At 40.9% G+C, this 20,781-nt stretch overlaps 1 long non-coding RNA gene across 1 annotated transcript; it reads right to left on the bottom strand.

Annotated features, from left to right (window-relative positions):
- Nucleotides 1–13,260: 13,260 nt before the first annotated feature.
- On the bottom strand, nt 13,261–14,032 carry LOC131976625 (uncharacterized). Its single transcript, XR_009394814.1, has 3 exons — nt 13,985–14,032; nt 13,812–13,895; nt 13,261–13,355 (listed from the first exon to the last, which is right to left on the bottom strand). It is a non-coding gene; the product is annotated as an uncharacterized LOC131976625 (long non-coding RNA).
- Nucleotides 14,033–20,781: the final 6,749 nt, after the last annotated feature.

The raw sequence follows: 20,781 nt of genomic DNA, 5'->3' as shown, positions 1-20,781 counted from the left end.
TTCTTTTACTTTTATAGTAATATTTTATTTTATTTATATATTTATTAATCTGTGTTTTGTAAAGGTGATTATTTCTGTAATAATAATACAAATAAATGTAGACAAAAATGTATATTTCTTTGCTAATTGGTCAATTTAATTGTTTATATTATTATTTTCTTTTATTTATAAATGCATTTATCCGTTTTTTTAATTTATTTATTAATATTTAATTATTTAAAAAAATATATTTTTCCTTCACTTTCCCCTTCTTCTTTATTTCTACAAACATATTTATTTCTATACTATTCGATTTGTGCATTTCTCTTGTATAATTTTTTGAATTGACTTCTCTATTTGTTTCCCATTAATTATTATCTCCTCTTTTTCTCTTTTCCTATTTCTATAGATTTATTCATCCGTCTCTATCTTTTATTCATTTTATTTTATTTTGTTTTATTCATTTTTTTTTTAATTGGCTTCTCTATTTGTTTACCATTAATTAGTTTTTCCTCTTTTCTTATTTTTATATATTTATTTATTTATTTATCAATCAATCTTAATTGCTTTTTATTAATTTACTTCTTTTTATCAATTTTACATTAAATAAAAAAGATTCTATATTATTTTCCTTTGATTTTCCCTCCTTAATCATTTCTATCTACATATCAACATTGTGGGTTTTTTTCAGGGAGTTTGTTGACAAGAAAAATACAACTTCATCCTTTGAAAGTATGCTGACCTGTAACAAGTATTGCGTTGATTGGCAGGGGCTGTAACGAACATTGAACTCGTCACAAAAGCTGAGTTCAGAGAAATCTAAGATGTCTGCGCCATACAGCACAGAGCCGATGAGAGCCAGGATGGATCCGATGGTGTTCACAGCCACAGCAAAGCCCACCTGAAGAGGAAAAGACACATGTTACACTATTCTTTTCATCTAAAGACGTGTTTAGAGTTTTTAGTCTCACATTGAGATTTTAGACAGACTGTGACTCTTTCAGGGAAACTATTTAGACTACAGCTACTACAACTAGATTCTTTTAGCAGTTTTCTTCCCCATCATGCTCTTAGTAAAATTACTAAATGGAGGAGAAGCAGCTTTTGGCTCCAGCTGCTCTAGTGTGTGCAGTGATTTGTGTTGAAAAAGAAAAAAAAGAAAAAAAAGAAGAGAAGATGCCACAAAAAACCCCTCACAAAGCTGAAAAGGGTTTCTGTTTTTATCACATGAAAAGTCTGTTTTACAGTAAAAATAGATATAAGGAAGAATAAAGGAAAGGGACATTTAGAAATGAATTCATGATATACATTTATGTCCTATTTAATTATAATTTAATTGAATAATTATATTCATCAGCTCTATCAACTTTCATTTAGTTAATCATACATTATTTATTGATTATTTATTACAAATTTATGTATAGGCCTACAATTATTTATACATTTTAACTGGCTCTCCTTACTGTTCTCTTTACTTAGAAACAGCGCCCCCAAAAATCGAAATATATGACATCACTATATTTGTATTGAGGACTAAGCTTACTAACATTTTTGTGATGTTCCTTTTTCCTGTGGAAGTGGTTTTACTGGCCGGTCTGGAACCGGGGGCCTTTCCCTGCTCATCTATTGGTTGGTGATTGTGTTACGTCACTGAGACTTGAGATAATATCAAACACCAAACATCCAAACCCAAGACTAGGAAAAGACTGATATGAAACAGAGCAGGTTACTACCTTAAACTTAACCATGGAGATGACGGGAGCGCTGTGACTCCAGTAAAACTCCTAGATTTACTAAAGACTTTCAGTTTTTAGTCTGGGACTAGGGAAATCTTTTGGTGTAAGCCCAGCATTAGTCTGAAGCCCCTTTTTAAGCCCCCTGTTATATGTTTGCTTCTCAGGAACAGAAATAATGTTCCTGGGTCAATTTGACCAGGGGTTATTTCATTATCCAAAAGTGTCACAAACCAAAAATAATAAGAAATTGTTTAGATTTCATTAATAACTCCATTATTAACCATTTCAATCAACATTTAGTGCTGTGGTGTTCTTTACCTCTCACATATCACGGTTCAACGAGGATAATTCACTTGTTTTTCATAAAAAATGCAGCTCCAAACTTGTTTTTAATGTACATTTGAAAGACTACAATACTTTAACATCACATTGATTAAAAAAAAAATGTTTTTTACATTTTAAGATTTTTCTTATATAACAAATTAACATAAAGAATAAACGTAAAATAAAAACCAGATCAAACCACACGTTTTGATATATAAATTGTCCTGCAGGACTAGTAGCGGGACGAAATTGTGTCCAGAAGAGGAAGAAGAAAAAATCCACAGTATAACAATATGGTCCCTACAGCTACTGCTGTATGGGACCAGTGCTCGGTGCGATTGCCGCGTGGCCCTAATTACACTGGATTTGTTTGAAAGGCACTATATAAATAAAATTTGATTGATGTTAAATTCCCAACAGCTGTAACATAAAGTGGCCTTTCACTTACCAAGTAAACAGAGCTGAGCCGATCCACAGTGAAAGACATGATGCCAGCAAGAATGAACTGAAGAGAGGACATGAGATAAGAAAAGGTCAACAAAAACATATTTAAAACTAGAGCCTGACTGATGCTGATGGAACATTGTGTTAATCTAAGTTTATAATGTTGAAAGTCTCATTGAAGCAATAAAATGATAATTCTCAGGCTATGTTTACATGATGACGATCTGAAGAAAAGACGCAAAAGTGGCATCGCGTCTTCACTTTTTATTCCACATTTCGACGAGCGTTTTCAGGATGAAATCTGCTGCATGCGGTGACGCAAAAGTGTGTGAATTGGATTGGGTATGCATGCCAGGCGGCATCACTTAAGGCCATTAGACCATCTTTGGGCATGTGGAAGTTTTCACGCCACGCATTTTCATCAGCTACTCCTTCCACAAAGTTCTCCACCATCCACTAGATCTCCCAGGTCTCGTCCAAAGCCGTCTGGCTCGCCTCCCACCAATTGGTGCATCCAAAATGTGATAGAGGTAATTACAGATCCTTCTCTGTTCACTAATACCATCTGTACATATCCTGTACATTTGGTGGAAAGACTCCTGTAAGTTTATTAGAGCTGCCAGAGCAGCTTCAAGGTCCGACGCATGGAAATAATCCCACGTATTTTGTGTCTTGGCAGTGTAGACGGACACGCTACGGAGGAGCGGATTACAGTTTTACACTCGGTTTCAGATTTTTGTGTTTTCAAGCCCCCAAAACGCCATCACCATCTAAACAAAAGGCACTTCCCATCAAATATTTTGTCATTCATACCCTCAAGCGTCCTGGTGTAAACGGGGCCTCAGGCTAGCTGAGTATCTAGAGGTAAAGTTGGAAATTTGTACAGGTTCAAATAATTATTTCTACCCTTGTCAATGTCTTTACTGTATTTTCGATTCATTTTGTTGCTCATTTCATGAATAAAATAGTTGTTTCATGGACATTTTGTGGGTGACCCCAAACTATTGAGCGCTAGTGTAAGTGTTGCTAAGGTTGGAGGCATATAAAACCCCTTACATGGTTATCCTCTGGAGTAAATCCTCTCTCTGTTTAGTAAAACATTAAAAAAATAACTCAGGATGCTCTCATGGTTATATAAACACAACAGTATTACTTTACCATACCACCGAGTGTTAGAAAAATTGCTTGAGGAAACCTTGAAAATTGATAATCTGTCACCAACAGAAAAAAACCTCACCATTTTTCTGTGCAGTTCATTGATGGGGAAATGAAGAGCTGGAGACGTCCAAGTTCTCAGTTTAACAAAAGTTTATTACAATACGTCAAAAAATGTGCACTTTACAGAGAATCTCCGGGTTCAAAAACTCATGTCCCTGAATACAAACAGACGTGTTTCAGTTCGTGAAGTCTGAACCACGACTCTCTCCCTGAACCCATTAAAATACTAACATTTGTTTACAAAACATGCTGGTCGATTTCCTCCAGGAAGTTCCGCCTTCTTGATCGCTGATTCGCCAGTTTTAATTAATACAACGGCACGTCAATGCCACCTGGTTGCTTGCTGCCCCGGACAAGGCCATCCTGACGTGGCCTCTTCTCCAGAACATTCAACAAAAAACCTACTGCCTTGTTTTGTCTTACAAAGATAGTGTGTGTTACAGGGCCAAAGGATTTTTACTGTCTCACATAGATTCTAAAAGTCTAAAAAAAATATGAAACAGACAATGAAATATATGTAGTCAAAGTAGTTTCTAAACCAAAATTAACACACAAACATAATCACTGTATCAAAATCATATTGTCTGACTTAATATAAATGCATAGAGAGAGAGATATTACACTCAAGGTTTGACCTTTGATAGTGACCTGCGTCACTCACAGAGACAGAGAACAGAGACAGACACAGGGACAGACACAGGGACAGACACCAGGAAGTCAAACAACAGAGAAGCAGAAATAAAGCATAAAATCATTTACAAATATAGAAAATAATCAATTATTTTAACACGAGCCAGTAAGCAACTTCCCAACTAACAAAATCTCCAGGATGTAGACGCGTTCGTCCTGATCCCAGTCCGATGTTGAACAGGCCCACCATGATCTGAAGAGTCTGTAAAAAGATAAACAACAGTACATTTCTTTGTCTTATAACAACTTACCATCTTAACTCAAGTACACTACTTAAGTACACATGTAAGTTACTTGTTGTCACTGTCAGCCCCTCTTCCATCTACTCAAGTCTCCCAGCTTTCCCACCTGGTGGTGGCCCCGCCATTATTTCATTATCCAAAAGTGTCACAAACCAAAAATAATAAGAAATTGTTTAGATTTCATTAATAACTCCATTATTAACCATTTCAATCAACATTTAGTGCTGTGGTGTTCTTTACCTCTCACATATCACGGTTCAACGAGGATAATTCACTTGTTTTTCATAAAAAATGCAGCTCCAAACTTGTTTTTAATGTACATTTGAAAGACTACAATACTTTAACATCACATTGATTAAAAAAAAAATGTTTTTTACATTTTAAGATTTTTCTTATATAACAAATTAACATAAAGAATAAACGTAAAATAAAAACCAGATCAAACCACACGTTTTGATATATAAATTGTCCTGCAGGACTAGTAGCGGGACGAAATTGTGTCCAGAAGAGGAAGAAGAAAAAATCCACAGTATAACAATATGGTCCCTACAGCTACTGATAACAACTTACCATCTTAACTCAAGTACACTACTTAAGTACACATGTAAGTTACTTGTTGTCACTGTCAGCCCCTCTTCCATCTACTCAAGTCTCCCAGCTTTCCCACCTGGTGGTGGCCCCGCCCCTAATCACACACCTGTGTCTCATCACCTCATTAACTCTCTATTTAAACCCTTTGTGTCCCTTTCCCCAGTGCCAGATTGTTAGTGTACCATGTGTCCTACTCTCCAGCATTTTTCCAGTGTGTTCTTTAGTTTTGACCCTTGCCTGTTTTTGGACCCTGCCTTTGACTTATCCCTTTGGATTGCTTGCCTGCCTTATGCTGGGTTTACACCAAAAGATTTCCCCAGTCCCAGACTTAAAGCTGAAAGTAGTGATGGGTAGATGAGGTGTCATGAAGCGCTTCAACACATTGCCAAACTGTATTGATACTGTGTCACTGAGTGAATACTGACACCTGCTGGACCTTAAAAATCCCTACAGGCAACCTAGTTGACAGACTCAATTGACACTGATTTGATGACCTAGTATATACAATAATATAATTTAAGTAATGATATTTTATACTGTATTATTTCATATATTCATTTAAATTTAAAATATCTTTGATATTTTTAGATACAGTCAATAAATAATGTGAACATGTATCATAACGTGAAAATCTAAGTGAACGTGTTGTGAATGAGGATGCTTGTGGACTGGGATTTTTTTTTTTTTACAAATTTTTATTCAAAACAATACGTTTTTCCAACGTCTTGAAATTGAGCCTGTTGTGCTTTTTGGACACAATTTCTTCAGCCGTTGAAAACACCCACTCACACGGCACAGATGAGGCTGGAGTGCAGAGAAATTGCAACGCAAGCTGGAAGAGGTTTGGGTAGTGGTTCTTTTGATTGTCCCAGTATCTGATTGGATCCTGGGACCTGGCAATATTGCCCTCTGCCAGGTATCTCTGCACCTCCTGGATGGCATCGGCTGTGGCACTTCTGCTTTGTCTGACCACTTCAATGTCCAGATGTTGCCAAAGGTTATCTAAAAAACAACGAATTGGCATTTTAATGCAGAATAACATGCCTGAAGTGGGTGCAGACAGCTGTTGGAAGACTGTCCCGGCTGTGGCTCATTTGTGCGTCCGATTACAGACGCACATTCTGACCGCAGTCTATTGATGGCCTCATTGCACTTGGAGGAACTACGGAACCCAAGTAATTTAAATCTGGGGTCTAGAAGTGTTGCTAGGGTCAACACACTTAATGACTCCAGATTGGAAGCAGTGTCTGTGACTCGACGCTTCAGGTGTTCATGTAGTATGGCTGCCTTTGTGTGCAAGGTTGAAGCATTACACTTTACTGCAAGATATAGCATTTTCATCATCGGGATGACCTTTGACCCTGACACTCGCCTCTCTTCAGACAACTCCACTGTAGCTTGATGGAAAGGAGCAAGCACAAGAAGTGTTTCTCCTATGATGGTGAACTCATCAGCTGTAAGTGGAGTCAAATCTGTTTTTAGAGAGGCCAGAGATACCCGCACTGGTTCCCTCTCATCATGTAGCCTTTTCAGCATTTCATAGGTGCTGTTCCAGCGTGTTGGCACCTCATTGATGAGTTTCAGGGTTGGTCGTCCCATCTGTTGCTGCACTTGCGCAAGCTTCTCCTTGGCTGTAGTGCTCGATCGGAAGTATGTGACAATGTGCCTAGCTTTGTGTCTGATGGATGCAAGTGTGGGGATCTGATCACATGACTTTCTAACTATTAAATTGAGACTATGTGCAATGCAAATTGAGTGGCGAATTTGGAGCTGTCTAGTGGATGCAATCATGTTTGGTGCTGCGTCGGTGACAAGACACTTTACTTTATTGGTTATGGCCCAGTCCTCCATCATGCCCCTTTTGACTTGGGCCAAATTGTCAGCAGTGTGACTTTGTTGAAAGTATTGCACACCCAAAACAGATGTACACAACTGCATATTCTCATTAATGTAGTGACAGGTAAGAGCCAAGAAAGCCTCCATGTTCACAATGTCCACATGTCAGCTGTTAAACTTGCTGCCACAGCTTGCTGTACTTCCATTGTCACTCGTTCCCGTTCCTCCTCATACTTTTTGGCCAACATTTGTTTGATGGTCTGAAAATTACACCAAGTGAAGTCAAAAAAAGCATATGTGAGAGTTAAAATTGTGAATGTGAGAGGTAAAATTGTGAATGTGAGAGGTAAAATTGTGACTGTAAGGTAAAATTGTGATTGTGAGAAGTAAAATTGTGTAAGTGAGAGGTAAAATTGTGAATGTGAGAGGTAAAATTGTGACTGTAAGGTAAAATTGTGATTGTGAGAAGTAAAATTGTGTAAGTGAGAGGTAAAATTGTGAATGTGAGAGGTAAAATTGTGAATGTGAGAAGTAAAATTGTGTATGTGAGAGTTAAAATTGTGAATGTGAGAGGTAAAATTGTGAATGTGAGAGGTAAAATTGTGATTGTGAGAGGAAAAATTGTGGATGTGAGAAGTAAAATTGTGAATGTGAGAGGTAAAATTCTGATTGTGAGAGGTGAAATTGTGAATGTGAGAGGTAAAATTGTGCATGTATGAGGTAAAATTGTAAATGTGAGAGGTAAAATTCTGTATGTATGAGGTATGACTGTGAATGTGAGAAGTAAAATTGTGATTGTGAGAGGTAAAATTGTGAATGTGAGAGGTAAAAGTGTGTATGTGAGAGGTAAAATTGTGAAAGTGAGAGGTTAAAATTGTGACTGTAAGAGGTAAAATTGTGATTGTGAGAAGTAAAATTGTGTAAGAGAGAGGTAAAATTGTGAATGTAAGAGGTAAAATTGTGATTGTGAGAGGTAAAATTATGAAAGTGATAGGTAAAAGTGTGTATGTGAGAGGTACAATTGTAGATGTGAGAGGTAAAATTGTGAATGTGAGAGGTAAAAGTGCGTATGTGAGAGACATTGTGAATGTGAGAGGTATTTCTTGTGTATGCGAGAGGTAAAATTGTGAATTTGAGAGGTAAAATTGTGAATGTGAGGTAAAAGTGTGTATGTGAGAGGTCAAAGACTGTATGTGAGAGGTAAAAGTGTGTATGCGAAAGGTAAAATTGTGAATTTGAGAGGTAAAATTGTGAATGTGAGAGGTATTTTTGTTTATGTGACAGGTAAAAGTGTGTATGTGAGAGGTAAAAGTGTGAATGTGGGAGGTAAAAGTGTGAATGTGAAAAGTAAAATTGTGTATGTAAGAGGTAAATTGTGATTGTGAGAGGTAAAATTGTGTATGTGAGAGATAAAATTGTGTATGTGAAAGATAAAATTGTGTATGTGAGAGATAAAATTGTGATTGTGAGAGGTAAAATTGTGTATGAAACAGGTAAAATTGTGAAAGTGAGAGGTAAAATTGTAGATGTGAGAGGTAAAATTGTGTATGTAACAGGTAAAATTGTGATTGTGAGAGGTAAAATTGTAGATGTGAGAGGTAAAATTGTGAATGTTAAAGGTAAAAGTCCGTATGTGAGAGGTAAAATTGTGAAAGTGAGAGGTAAAAGTGTGCATGTGAGAGGTAAAATTGTGTAAGCTCTAAATGGTCAGGCACCATCATATCTTAAAGACCTCATAATGCCATATTACCCTTCTAGAGCACTACGCTCCCAAAATTCTATGTTACTTGTGGTTCCTAAAGTCCTTAAAACTAGATTGGGAGCCAGAGCCTTCAGTTATCAAGCTCCTCTCTTGTGGAATCATATCCCAGTCTCAGTACAGGAGGCAGACACCCTCTTTTTGTTCAAGAGTAAACTTAAAACTTTCCTCTTTGACAAAGCCTATAGTTAGGGCTGGCCGAGGCCTTGGACCAGCCCCTAGTTATGCCGCTATAGGCCCAATGTGTCGGGGGACATGATACACCGGGGCCCTCTTTCTCTCTCTCTGATGTCCCAATAATACATGACACAAGCTTTTATTTTCCCAGAGTACTCGCACTTTTCTCCCCTCTCTCTTCACAGGGTGTGGAGCTGTGGTCCTGCTCCATCACTCCTGCTGGTCTCACTGCTGTGGATCTGGTTTGGCCCCAGATGGGAATGCTCCTCTCCTGGTCCACTCACCATCACTACTGGCCAATGGTGGCGCTTCATCACCTGCTGCTGTGCCCCTCCCAGAACTCCTGCTCCTCTCTGTCTCTCTCTCCCTCTCTCTCTCTCTCTCTCTCTATCCCCCCCCCCAACCTCCATCTACTCTATTCTACTCTGTTGACCTGCCCTGTACAACGGCATCTATTGCACGTCTGTCTGTCCTGGGAGATGGATCCCTCCTCTGTCGCTCTCCCTGAGGTTTCTTCTTCTTTTCCCCTGCTAAAATGTTTTTTTAAGGAGTTTTTCCCAGGCCGATGTGAGGGTCTAAGGACAGAGGATGTCGTACCATGTACCATGTAAGTGTGAATGTGAGAGGTAAAATTCTGTATGTATGAGGTATAACTGTGAATGTGAGAGGTAAAGGTGGTGATGTGAGAGGTGAAATTGTGAATGTGAGAGGTAAAAGTGTGAATGTGAGAGGTAAAATTGTGACTGAGAGGAAAAATTGTGGATGTGAGAGGTGAAATTGTGAATGTGAGTGGTAAAATTGTGTATGTATGAGGTAAAATTGTAAATGTGAGAGGTAAAATTCTGTATGTATGAGGTATAATTGTGAATGTGAGAAGTAAAATTGTGATTGTGAGAGGTAAAATTGTGAATGTGAGAGGTAAAATTGTGATTGTGAGAGGTAAAATTGTGTATGTGAGGTAAAATTGTGATTGTGAGAGGTAAAATTGTGTATGTGAAAGATAAAATTGTGTATGTGAGAGATCAAATTGTGAAAGTGAGAGGTAAAATTGTAGATGTGAGAGGTAAAATTGTGAATGTGAGAGGTAAAAGTGTGAATGTGAGAGGTAAAATTCTGTATGTGAGAGGTAAAAGTGTGTTTGTGAGAGGTAAAATAAAAATAACATAATAAAATACAATAATTGGCAACGTATGATCGTACCAGCGGCAGGTAGGCACACAATGATGCGCGAGCTGAAGGGAATCCTCGCTGACGTCACTTCATTCATAATGAGTTGCTGTCCCTAGTGCCGACAAAGGCCCGCTATATATGTTGATAAGTACGGGTCATAACTCTGCCGCTGAGACCATGTGAACCGATGACTCTGTCGCTGAGACCATGTGAACCAGTACCTTTGTCGCTGAGACCATGCGAACCAGTAACTCTGCCTCTGAGACCATGTGAAACAGTAACTCTGCCGCTGAGACCATGTGAACCAGTACCTTTGTCGCTGAGACCATGCGAACCAGTAACTCTGCCACTGAGACCATGCGAACCGCCGACTGCCACTGAGACCATGCACAAAAGCGACTGCCACTGAGACCATGTGAACCGGCGACTGACACTGAGACCATGCGAACTTGCGACTGCTACTGAGACCATGCGAACCGGCGACTGCCACCGAGACCATGCGAACCGGCGACTCTGTCGCTGAGAGACCATGTAAACCTGCGACTGCTACTGAGACCATGCGAACCGGCGACTGCCACCGAGACCATGCGAACCGGCGACTATGTCGCTGAGAGACCATGTGAACCGGTGACTCTGTCGCTGAGACCATGTGAACCAGTACCTCTGCCGCTGAGACCATGTGGACCGATGACTCTGTCGATGAGACCATGTGAACTGATGACTGCCACTGAGACCATGCACACTGGCGACTGCCACTGAGACCATGCGAACAGGCGACTGCCACTGAGACCATGCGAACCGGCGACTCTGTCGCTGAGAGACCATGTGAACCGGTGACTGTGTCGCTGAGACCATGTGAACCAGTTACTCTGCCGCTGAGACCATGTGAACCAGTAAGTCTGCCGCTGAAACCATGTGAATCAGTAACTTTTTCGCTGAGACCATGTGAACCAGTAACTTTGTCGTTGAGACCATGCGAACCGGCGGCTGCCACTGAGACCATGCGAACCGGCGACTGCCACTGAGACCATGCGAACCGGCGACTGCCACTGAGACCATGTGAACCGGCGACTGCCACTGAGACCATGCACACCGGTGACTGCCACTGAGACCATGCACACCGGCGACTGCCACTGAGACCATGTGAACCTGCGACTGCTACTGAGACCATGCGAACCGGCGACTGCCACCGAGACCATGCGAACCGGCGACTCTGTCGCTGAGAGACCATGTGAACCGTTGACTGTGTCGCTGAGACCATGTGAACCGGTGACTGTGTCGCTGAGACCATGTGAACCGGTGACTGTGTCACTGAGACCATGTGAACCGGTAACTCTGCCTCTGAGACCATGTGAACCTAGCCTGGGTATACCCAGACTGCCTTGCGCGCTCGAATTTGATTTCGAACCTCCAGGCAGTCTGGCAACTAGGCGATTTCGCTAGCCCTGTTTTAGGGATCCAATCACAGAGCGGGGAGGGACGGTGAGACGATGACGCGTACTACTCGGCACTTGGAAGCTTTCCGGATCCAACATGGCTGCTGCAGACGCGAAACTCTCTTTAGCTGTAGATGGTGTTTTAAATAGTTTAGAGTGAAAGTTGAAAGGCGAAAGGTCTCTCGGCAGCTCCGCTGTCCCCCGGCTCGGAGCCAGATCACCGGTAGTGGGGCTATTAGCGCCGCACGGGCGGTTTCTGCGGCTCGTTGCGCCGAGCCGGTGAGACCGCCGGTCACCGCCGGTGATCTCGCTCCGAATCGGGGGACAGCGGAGCCCCCAGAGACCCGCAGCAGCTTGTTTGTTGCCCATAAAATCAGTGGATGTGTGTGGCTGAATGACATGAGGGGGAATAAAGCGTGAAAATAAATAATCTTGCAGAAAGCGAGAACTGGAGAAGCAAAGCAGCAGCAACACTCTCTCACAGACACACACACAACAAACATCCATCTCTGTTGCTCTACTACGTCATCTGGTATAACTGATCTGATTGGCTAAGAGCTACCTACGACGCTTTGATAGACATTCTAAGCGCCCAATAAACGGCTCCGGAGGATCGTAAACCACACCTCCTCTACGGAGAAATGCATTGAAGGTGTCCAGACCTAATCTCCAATGAGATTTGGTCTGGTGTTAGCCAGGCTAATGTGAACCAGTAACTCTGCCGCTGAGACCATGTGAACCAGTACCTTTGTCGCTGAGACCATGCAAACCAGTAACTCTGCCACTGAGACCATGCGAACCGGCGACTGCCTGGTGTTGGTCACTTACATGCAATGTTTAGACTTACCCTCTCTGCCCCCTCCCCAGAAACAACAATTACAAATCTCACAAAAGTTTTGTTAATCTAAAAAGTTACCATCAAGATGTAACCTCTCCTTGGATGGAAGTGTGTGCAATGGTTGGTTTAAAAAAAAAAAAGATGTTTAGTATGATTGATTTGCATTAAGTCATGTATTTAAATATACATTTCATGTTTGTGTTTGTTGAAATGGAATACATACAATGTTTTGTGTATCACTTTGTGCAGAATTAACAATTGAAGAATTTTTTAAAAAGCCTATCTTTTCAACTGGTGAACGGGGGCAAGTGGGTCCAGAGGTCATCCAGCTGTTCTTGGACTGTGGGGGTGTCTTTTCAGAACCTGATGACACACAATAGCAAATTTATTCATACATTATAAATACTCAATTGTGAATTAATATTTTATTATTCAAAGGAAGTAGTTAAGACAGCAGATTGTATTATCAGGCCATGTCTGTGTCCACTGTGATGGGGAAAAAAACAAACCCATACCTTGTAAACTGGAGAAGGAGTTGTGGGTGTGTTATCCATCATCCACAGCCGGCTGGTTGACGGAGGTCTTTGAGGTACCCCATGGTCGGAAGTAGTTGGGCTAAGTGGGGCAGGATCTGCAAGGTCGAGAGTTGTCCAAAGCACTTTCTGAGCGGCATCTTGGAAGCAGTGGTCTTCTCTCACAAAAACTAAACTCACAAAATAACACAATTGTAACAATAATATGCAACTGTAAGTGATCTGACCTAAATTAATTTGCTAACTTAACTGTCCCTAGACCAGCATAAAAAGCTCAACTATACAAACTAAATACTCTACTATAAGCCTAACCTAAATATAAATGTGCAAGAAATATGAAAAGTTAGCTTAGTCTGTCTTGAAGATGCTGGACACAGGAAACCTGGAAAAGTCAGAAAATACAGTGAGTTCTATACTATATATTGAGGACCACATGCTGAAAAATCAGCATAATGTGAAATACAACAAACAACAACATGGTGATGGCTTCTCAGGTTTTAGCCTACAAAATAAATAAATACAACATGTTAATGAGACAGCAATACTTAATTAGATGAGAGTTTGACCAAGCGTCAATTAATGAACATTATTGTTACCAATTTTGTTTACTAGTTGCTAGTTTTTGTACTAATAATCTATTTTCCCCCCATTCTCTGATTTAAAAATAAATAAATACATGAATAATACTAATAATATTGATTATCCCAAATACACCGTTCCTTCAGATATATTTGTATATCACTATACATGACATCACAGAACAGTGGTTGAAGTTCTTTATGAATAATAATTTCAGTGTTTCTCAACATTACAAAAGCATTTTTTTAAAATTGCTTACCTGAAAAGGTGAAGACAAACAACTGAATGCTGAAGGTCAACGAAGAACTGGATACTCAAGTCTCTTAGGTGAAGTAGTGTTTATCTAGAACAGGATGAAACCGTGAGCATTGTAGCAATGTAACAATAATGTGTTATTAATGTTTTAAATAACTGAATTAATGTATCACTTACTCATAAAAATCAGTATGAAGCTGAATATAATCATTTGAATTAAATACACACATAGCACCTCTAGAAACATAGCAACATTTTCAGCATATGTGCCCCTCTGCATCCTTTACAGATAATATAAATTTGAACTTTCTTCATACATTTTTACATGTTTTATACATTTTTATAGCACCCATGGTCCTCAGGGGTCAAAAAGAACCTCATGACATTAAACTAGTTTTAGGAAATGTAGAAAAAAATATTACCAACTTTTTTTTCACCTTTTAAGGTAACCCATGACCAAAAACAATTATATTTAATTTTCTTTTTTTTTCATTATTATTGGTCAATTTTATTCAAATATACAAATATCAAAACATAAGTTTCACTAAAAGTTGACATGACCTACTCTGTGCATTCCAATCAAGAATTATTTGTTGCCACTATTACTATTGAAAAAAGTATTCAGGTTTTTTTTTTTACTTTTTTCTCTCTTGAAATGAGGCCTAATTTTGAATATTTGACTAAAATTGACCAATAATAAAGAAAAAAATTATGAAAATTACATATCAATCAATTATTTTTTGGGGCATGAGTTGCCTTAAATGATAAAATTATTTTTTTTTTAAAAGTTGGTAATATTTTTTTTGCCTTGTGTCATGGGATCCTTTTTGACCCCTGAGGACCATGGGTATATAGTCGACGGGAGGACCACACAAGGGTTAAAAAAATGCATCATTTATGAAAGTAGTTTATGTTAATAACAGTCTTTGACAAACACTCACCAGTAAATAAATGGTGAAGCTGTCCATTTGTGAGGTGAAAAACAGGATTAAAGCTTGCAAAGAAGATGAATATGAACACCACAGCTCTGTAACACCATGGTAATAGTTAGGTAATAATCTGATAATAGTGGTGAATACTTTCAAAAGCTTTCAGTGTAATAGTACCCAAATGCACCCTATACTAAATTTAAGCCATTAATGGCTATGACTCTGGTATTACAAATACACCTTATTACATAATAACCTCTATTAACAAAATAGTACTGCAGTATTAATATCAGAAGAAAACAGGATTAAAGCCTAAAACGAAAATGCTTCACAGCACCACTTGAGGACACACAGACACACACACAGACACACAGAGTACATCAATATTAGTCACAGGAGCACATACTTCAGGTACCAGTTGACATGACAAATTGGAAAAAAGAAATGCTAATAGTTTGGGTAATAGTCTGCTAACAGTAGTGAGTAACATTGACATTGACACAATGTAAATCTTGGTGAAGTAAACTACCAGTTCATCATTACAGTAAATTTTTACAGCCCTGACTCCATGGTTAAAAGTATATCCCCATGATTATCTTTTCTTTTTAACCTCTCATTACCAAGTGACATGAGTTTCAGTTTAATATTATCCAAAAACGCTGAATGTTCAAATTTAGCCATTGATGAGTATGCCATTGGTATTACTATTACACCTTATTACATAAGAATACCAAAACATCCTCATAAAAAACAGGACTATTATCAAGAAGATACCATCAAAATCCACATACAATTAGCTACACATCACAGTTAAAAAAAAAATTGTCAGGCCAACATTGTACACAAACCCTACATTAAAAATTGCATTTAGACACCATTAATCAAGGAAAATAGCATAAGCTAGCAATTGTTTTTAGCCTTATTATATTATTATGAGCATAATGACACCTTCCCAGATAGACACAAGACAAAACACAGCAATCATAAACTGTTGTGGCCTAGATTATCAACCGACAATGCATTAATAATAATAATACATTTTATTTGGAGGCGCCTTTCTTGGCACTCAAGGACACCGTACAAAGGATAAAAAAGAAACAGCAATAAAATACAATAAAATACACAGAATTAATAACAATACAATACAATATTGGACAGGGTAAAAGTCATCAGACGGAATAAGCAGTTTTAAACAGATGTGTTTTGAGTTGTGATTTGAAATGGGGGAGTGAGTCAATGTTCCTGAGTTGGGGTGGTAGTGAGTTCCAGAGGCGGGGAGCAGAGCGGCTGAATGCTCTGCTCCCCATGGTGGTGAGACGGGCGGAGGGGACAGACAGGTGTATTGAGGAAGAGGATCTGAGGGAGCGGGAGGGAGTGGGAACATGGAGGAGGTCAGACAGATATGGGGGGGCGAGGTTGTGGATAGCCTTGAAAGTTACCAGGAGGACTTTGTATTGAATGCGGAACTGAACCGGGAGCCAGTGGAGCTGTTGGAGGACAGGGGTGATGTGCTGGATAGAGGCGGTTCTGGTGATGATGCGGGCAGCGGAATTCTGGACCAGTTGAAGTTTATGGAGTGATTTTTGAGGGAGCCAAAGAGGAGAGAGTTGCAATCATCCAGACGGGAAGTGACAAGGCTGTGGACGATGATGGCAGCAGTGTGGGGGGTAAGGGAGGGGCGGAGGCGATTGATGTTTCGTAGATGGAAGTAGGCAGACCGGGTAATGTTGTTGATGTGGGATTGAAAGGATAGTGTACTGTCCAGGATGACACCCAGACTCTTAACCTGGGGGGATGGTGAAACAGAGGAGTTGTCGATGTTGAGGGAAAAGCTGTCAGTTTTGGATAGAGTGGATTTTGTACCAATGAGGAGAACCTCTGTTTTATTACTGTTTAGTTTAAGGAAGTTTGAGGTGAACCAGGTTCTTATTTCAGAGATGCAATCAGTGAGGGAGGTAGGTGGAAGAGAGGACGAGGGTTTAGCGGTGAGGTAGAGCTGGGTGTCATCGGCATAGCAGTGGAAGTGAATGTTGAATTTGCGGAAGATATTGCCGAGGGGAAGGAGGTAGATGATGAAGAGGAGGGGCCCCAGGACAGAGCCCTGGGGCACACCTGAGGTGACGGAGGAAGGGATGGATTTGTGCGACTTGAGTTGAATGAACTGAGTGCGGCCAGAGAAGTATGATGTGAACCAGTCCAGGGAGGTGTGGGTGATGCCAATGGAAGAAAGCCTGCTGAGGAGGGTGGTGTGACAGATGGTATCGAAAGCTGCACTCAGGTCGAGGAGGATGAGGATGGTGTGGAGTCCAGAATCAGATGCCATAAGGAGGTCATTGGTGATTTTGATGAGTGCTGTTTCAGTGCTATGGAGTGGGCGGAAACCAGACTGGAACTGTTCATAGAGATTATTGTGGGATAGGTGAGAGTGGAGCTGGGAGGCAACAGTTTTTTCCAGGATTTTGGAGATGAAGGGTAGATTGGAGATAGGGCGGAGGTTGTTGAAGTTGGATGGGTCAGCGCCAGGTTTTTTCAGGATTGGGGTAATGGCAGCAGTTTTGAAGGGTGTAGGGACGGTTCCAGTGGTGAGAGGGGAGTGGATGATGGCAGAAATGAGGGGGACCAGAGAAGGGAGGCAGGCTTTAACAAGTTGTGTGGGCAGGGGGTCCAATTGACAGGTGGATGGCTTGGATGTCCGGATGAGTTCTGAGATTTCTGAGAGAGTGGGGAGCTGGAAGGAGGAGAGTGGGTGTGTGGGTGGGGGAAGGTCAGCTGAGGTGCTGAGGTGAGGCAGTGATGCGAGGTTCTGGTGGATGTTCTTGATTTTATCTGTGAAAAAGGACATGATGGCATTGCAGGAGGAGGTTGTGTATAAGTGAGGGGGGAGAGAGTCCTGGGGTTTGGTGGTATTGTTGAGTAGAGAGAACAGTGACTTGGAGTTTCCTTCATTTGCAGTGATTAAACTGGAGTAGTAATGGGTTTTTGTGCTGGCTATGGAGTCTTTATAGTGTAATATGTGGTTATTGTAGATTTCTTTGTGTATGGTGAGACCAGTTTTCCTGTGGAGTCTTTCAAGTTGCCGACCTTTGGTTTTCATGAGACGGAGATCAGGGGTGAACCAGGGGGCGGAGACGGTGAAGGAGACGGATCTGTTTTTTAACGGAGCAAGAGAATCGAGAATGTTGTGGAGTCCATTGTTGTAATGACAAACCAGATCAGCGGGAGTGGACAGATTATGGATGTCAAGGAGGCCGGAGGAGTGAATAATTGAAGTGAGAGTGGCGGGGTTGATATTCTTTATATTCCGGTAAAAAATGAGGCGCGGCGTTTTGGAGATGGAGAGAGTGAGTTTCACTGTAAATGAGTGGAGAAAGTGGTCGGTTATGGGGAGATCATCAGCGGTTATGTCCAGAGGGGTGACACCAGAGCAGCAGATTAGGTCCAGAATATGTCCTTTGGAGTGTGTGGGAATGGTGGTGTGTTGTTGTAATCCAAAACTCTCTAGGCAGGATGTGAAGTCTTTGGTAAGTGGCAGATTGGTATTGTCCATGTGGATATTGAAATCCCCCAGCAGTATAATGTTTGGTGAGTGAGAGGATAGATGGGTGAGGAAAGCAGCAAAGTCAATTAAAAAGTCACTATTGGGTTTTGGGGGGCGGTAGACAGTGGCAATGATGGTTGGAGTGGGACCAGACAGCTTACAGACAGAGGACTCGAACGTACTGGAGACGGGCACAGATACCGGCGAGACTTTCCAGTTCTCGCGATAAAATATCGCGAGACCTCCTCCCCGACCAGAGCCGCGGGGTTGACAGATGTAAACAAACCCACGAGGAGTGGATTCGTTGAGCTGGGAGTAGTCCTGGGGCTGTTGCCACGTCTCAGTTAAACATAGAAAGTCTAGCTTACGGTCTGTGATGATGTCTTGGATGAGATGTCCCTTGCCTGTCAGTGAGCGGATGTTGAGCAGAGCGAAGTTGAGTGGCGTGCTGTCGCAGCTGGTGGTGGTGCTAGCCGGTGTTACATCCCTACTGGTTTCCACACCAACTGGTTTCCGTACGCGTGAAACAGTAGCCACCAAGGCTACTGTCCAATTAACCACTTCATGAGCCACATATGAAACACACATTTTAAAAGTATTTAAAAGTATTACTTTTAAAATTGGCTAGTTAGATCTTCACTTTTAAAAGTATTTATATGCCACAATATGTTTCATATGTGGCTCATAAAGTGGTTAATTGGACAGTAGCCTCGGTCAAGACAGGGGCAGTGAGTGAGCGAGGGAGGAACTTGATAAATATGTTCGGTAATTTTCTCTGTTCGGCTCAAGGAAACCAGTTGGTTTAGATCGAGCCGAAACAAAATGTTACCTGGACACTGACGTAAGCAACTTGAAGGATACATAATTGAAGTCACGGAGACCAAAAGAAGACGAATGGCTCAACCTGTATAGCTGATGGATAATGTGCTATTTAATTTTGCTTAGGTGAGTTCGAATCCAGCTCTTAGCGATCTCTCAAACATTTTATATTCATACATTTCTTTTTTTTTATAGCTAGCTGTGATGTAGTGTTCACTTATTAAACGATGTTCCCCCCAGTAGATAGGAGATGCGACTCGTAAAACGCCAGGTATTATGTTTATAAATATGTGACGAATCTGCTGACAGAGGGTGGCCACAGCTGCTGATGTTGACGCACGCACGCGTACGGAAACCAGTTGGTGTGGAAACCAGTAGGGATGTAACACCGGGCTAGGCGGGCTAACACGCTGTGGTTGACAGCCCTGCTGGTGGAGTGTGGAGGGCGACGAGTCCGGCGTCGGGAACTGGACCAGATGGACTTTATTGCTGTTGAGGTGTTGTGTTGAAAGTTCCGACGGGACCCTCGGTGGATGTATCTCTGGCGGGGGTGGAAGATGATGTCCGGGTGGAGGTGAAGAGCCTCTGGCGTTGGTCCAGGCAGGTGATGGCGCAGCCGGAGCAGGTCAGTGGCCGAGTACTGGATTAGACCCGCCACTGGCAGGTGGACGGGCAGTACAAAGAGCCAGACACAGACGAACAGGATGTATGTCCTACCGGCCTACATTGTGGACGAGGACTCAGGCAGCGCTGACGGCCAGGAAACGCCAGGTGAGGATCACACCGGGACAAGACAGGTGAGCGAATAGTGACAGCTCACGTAAAGTTAAGACTCACCCTATCCTGCCTCTGATTGGCTCTGACTCTGACAGCTCAACAACATGAACCAATAGTTGCGCCAGTATACCAAGTATATTATATTAATCAACATGGCGAATTTTCAGTATTTGAGCCTAGTCCAGCTTTTGTATTTGAGATTCTATCATAATCAGTTTCTATAACTATTACTAGCAACTTTTACATCACTTAGTAAAAAAAAAAAAAAAGTGAAGAGCGGAATACAAACCATTAATAAAACATTATACAGTACTTGATGCAAATGGAAAATGTTTTGAAAAATAATTGGATATAGGGACATAACCATAACTATGCTACACTATGTGCTGTATACAGTGCACCATGATGTTAATGTGATACACTGTACATAAGTGAAGTCAGGTGGTTATTGCTAATATAGTAAGGTGCATGATTGTCCATAAATGTTAGAAGTAACTGCATATTGATACTTTTGATAGTCACAGAAGAATAATACCCTGGCTTCTAAAATAATGTGACATTAATATCATTATGTTCAACATCCCTCAGAATGCCAATCAATTTCATGCAACATTCATAAATCATCATAAGCATACTCAAATCCATGATATACCAGGGGGAAACAGCTCTGATGGAGTGGCTTAAATCAGCAGTTAAACAGGGACTCTGTCCTGAGTTCACAGACACCTCAAACAAGTATCTAGGACAAACCTTTCATTAGTTAATAAGGGGGCGTGGCTAATCAAAAGGGGCGGGGCTTTATGAAATATTGTTATGTAGAACTGGTCAGTGATGAACCATCATCATGCATGACAAGTTTGAGGCAGATTGGACAATGTATGGTCAAGTTATAAGTTCCCATGTTTTCTGAA

Source organism: Centropristis striata, chromosome 8, assembly GCF_030273125.1.
Source record: "Centropristis striata isolate RG_2023a ecotype Rhode Island chromosome 8, C.striata_1.0, whole genome shotgun sequence".
NCBI lineage: Eukaryota > Metazoa > Chordata > Actinopteri > Perciformes > Serranidae > Centropristis > Centropristis striata.
Note: the sequence above shows the minus strand (reverse complement) of the source record. Positions and strands in the feature narration are given on the sequence as shown.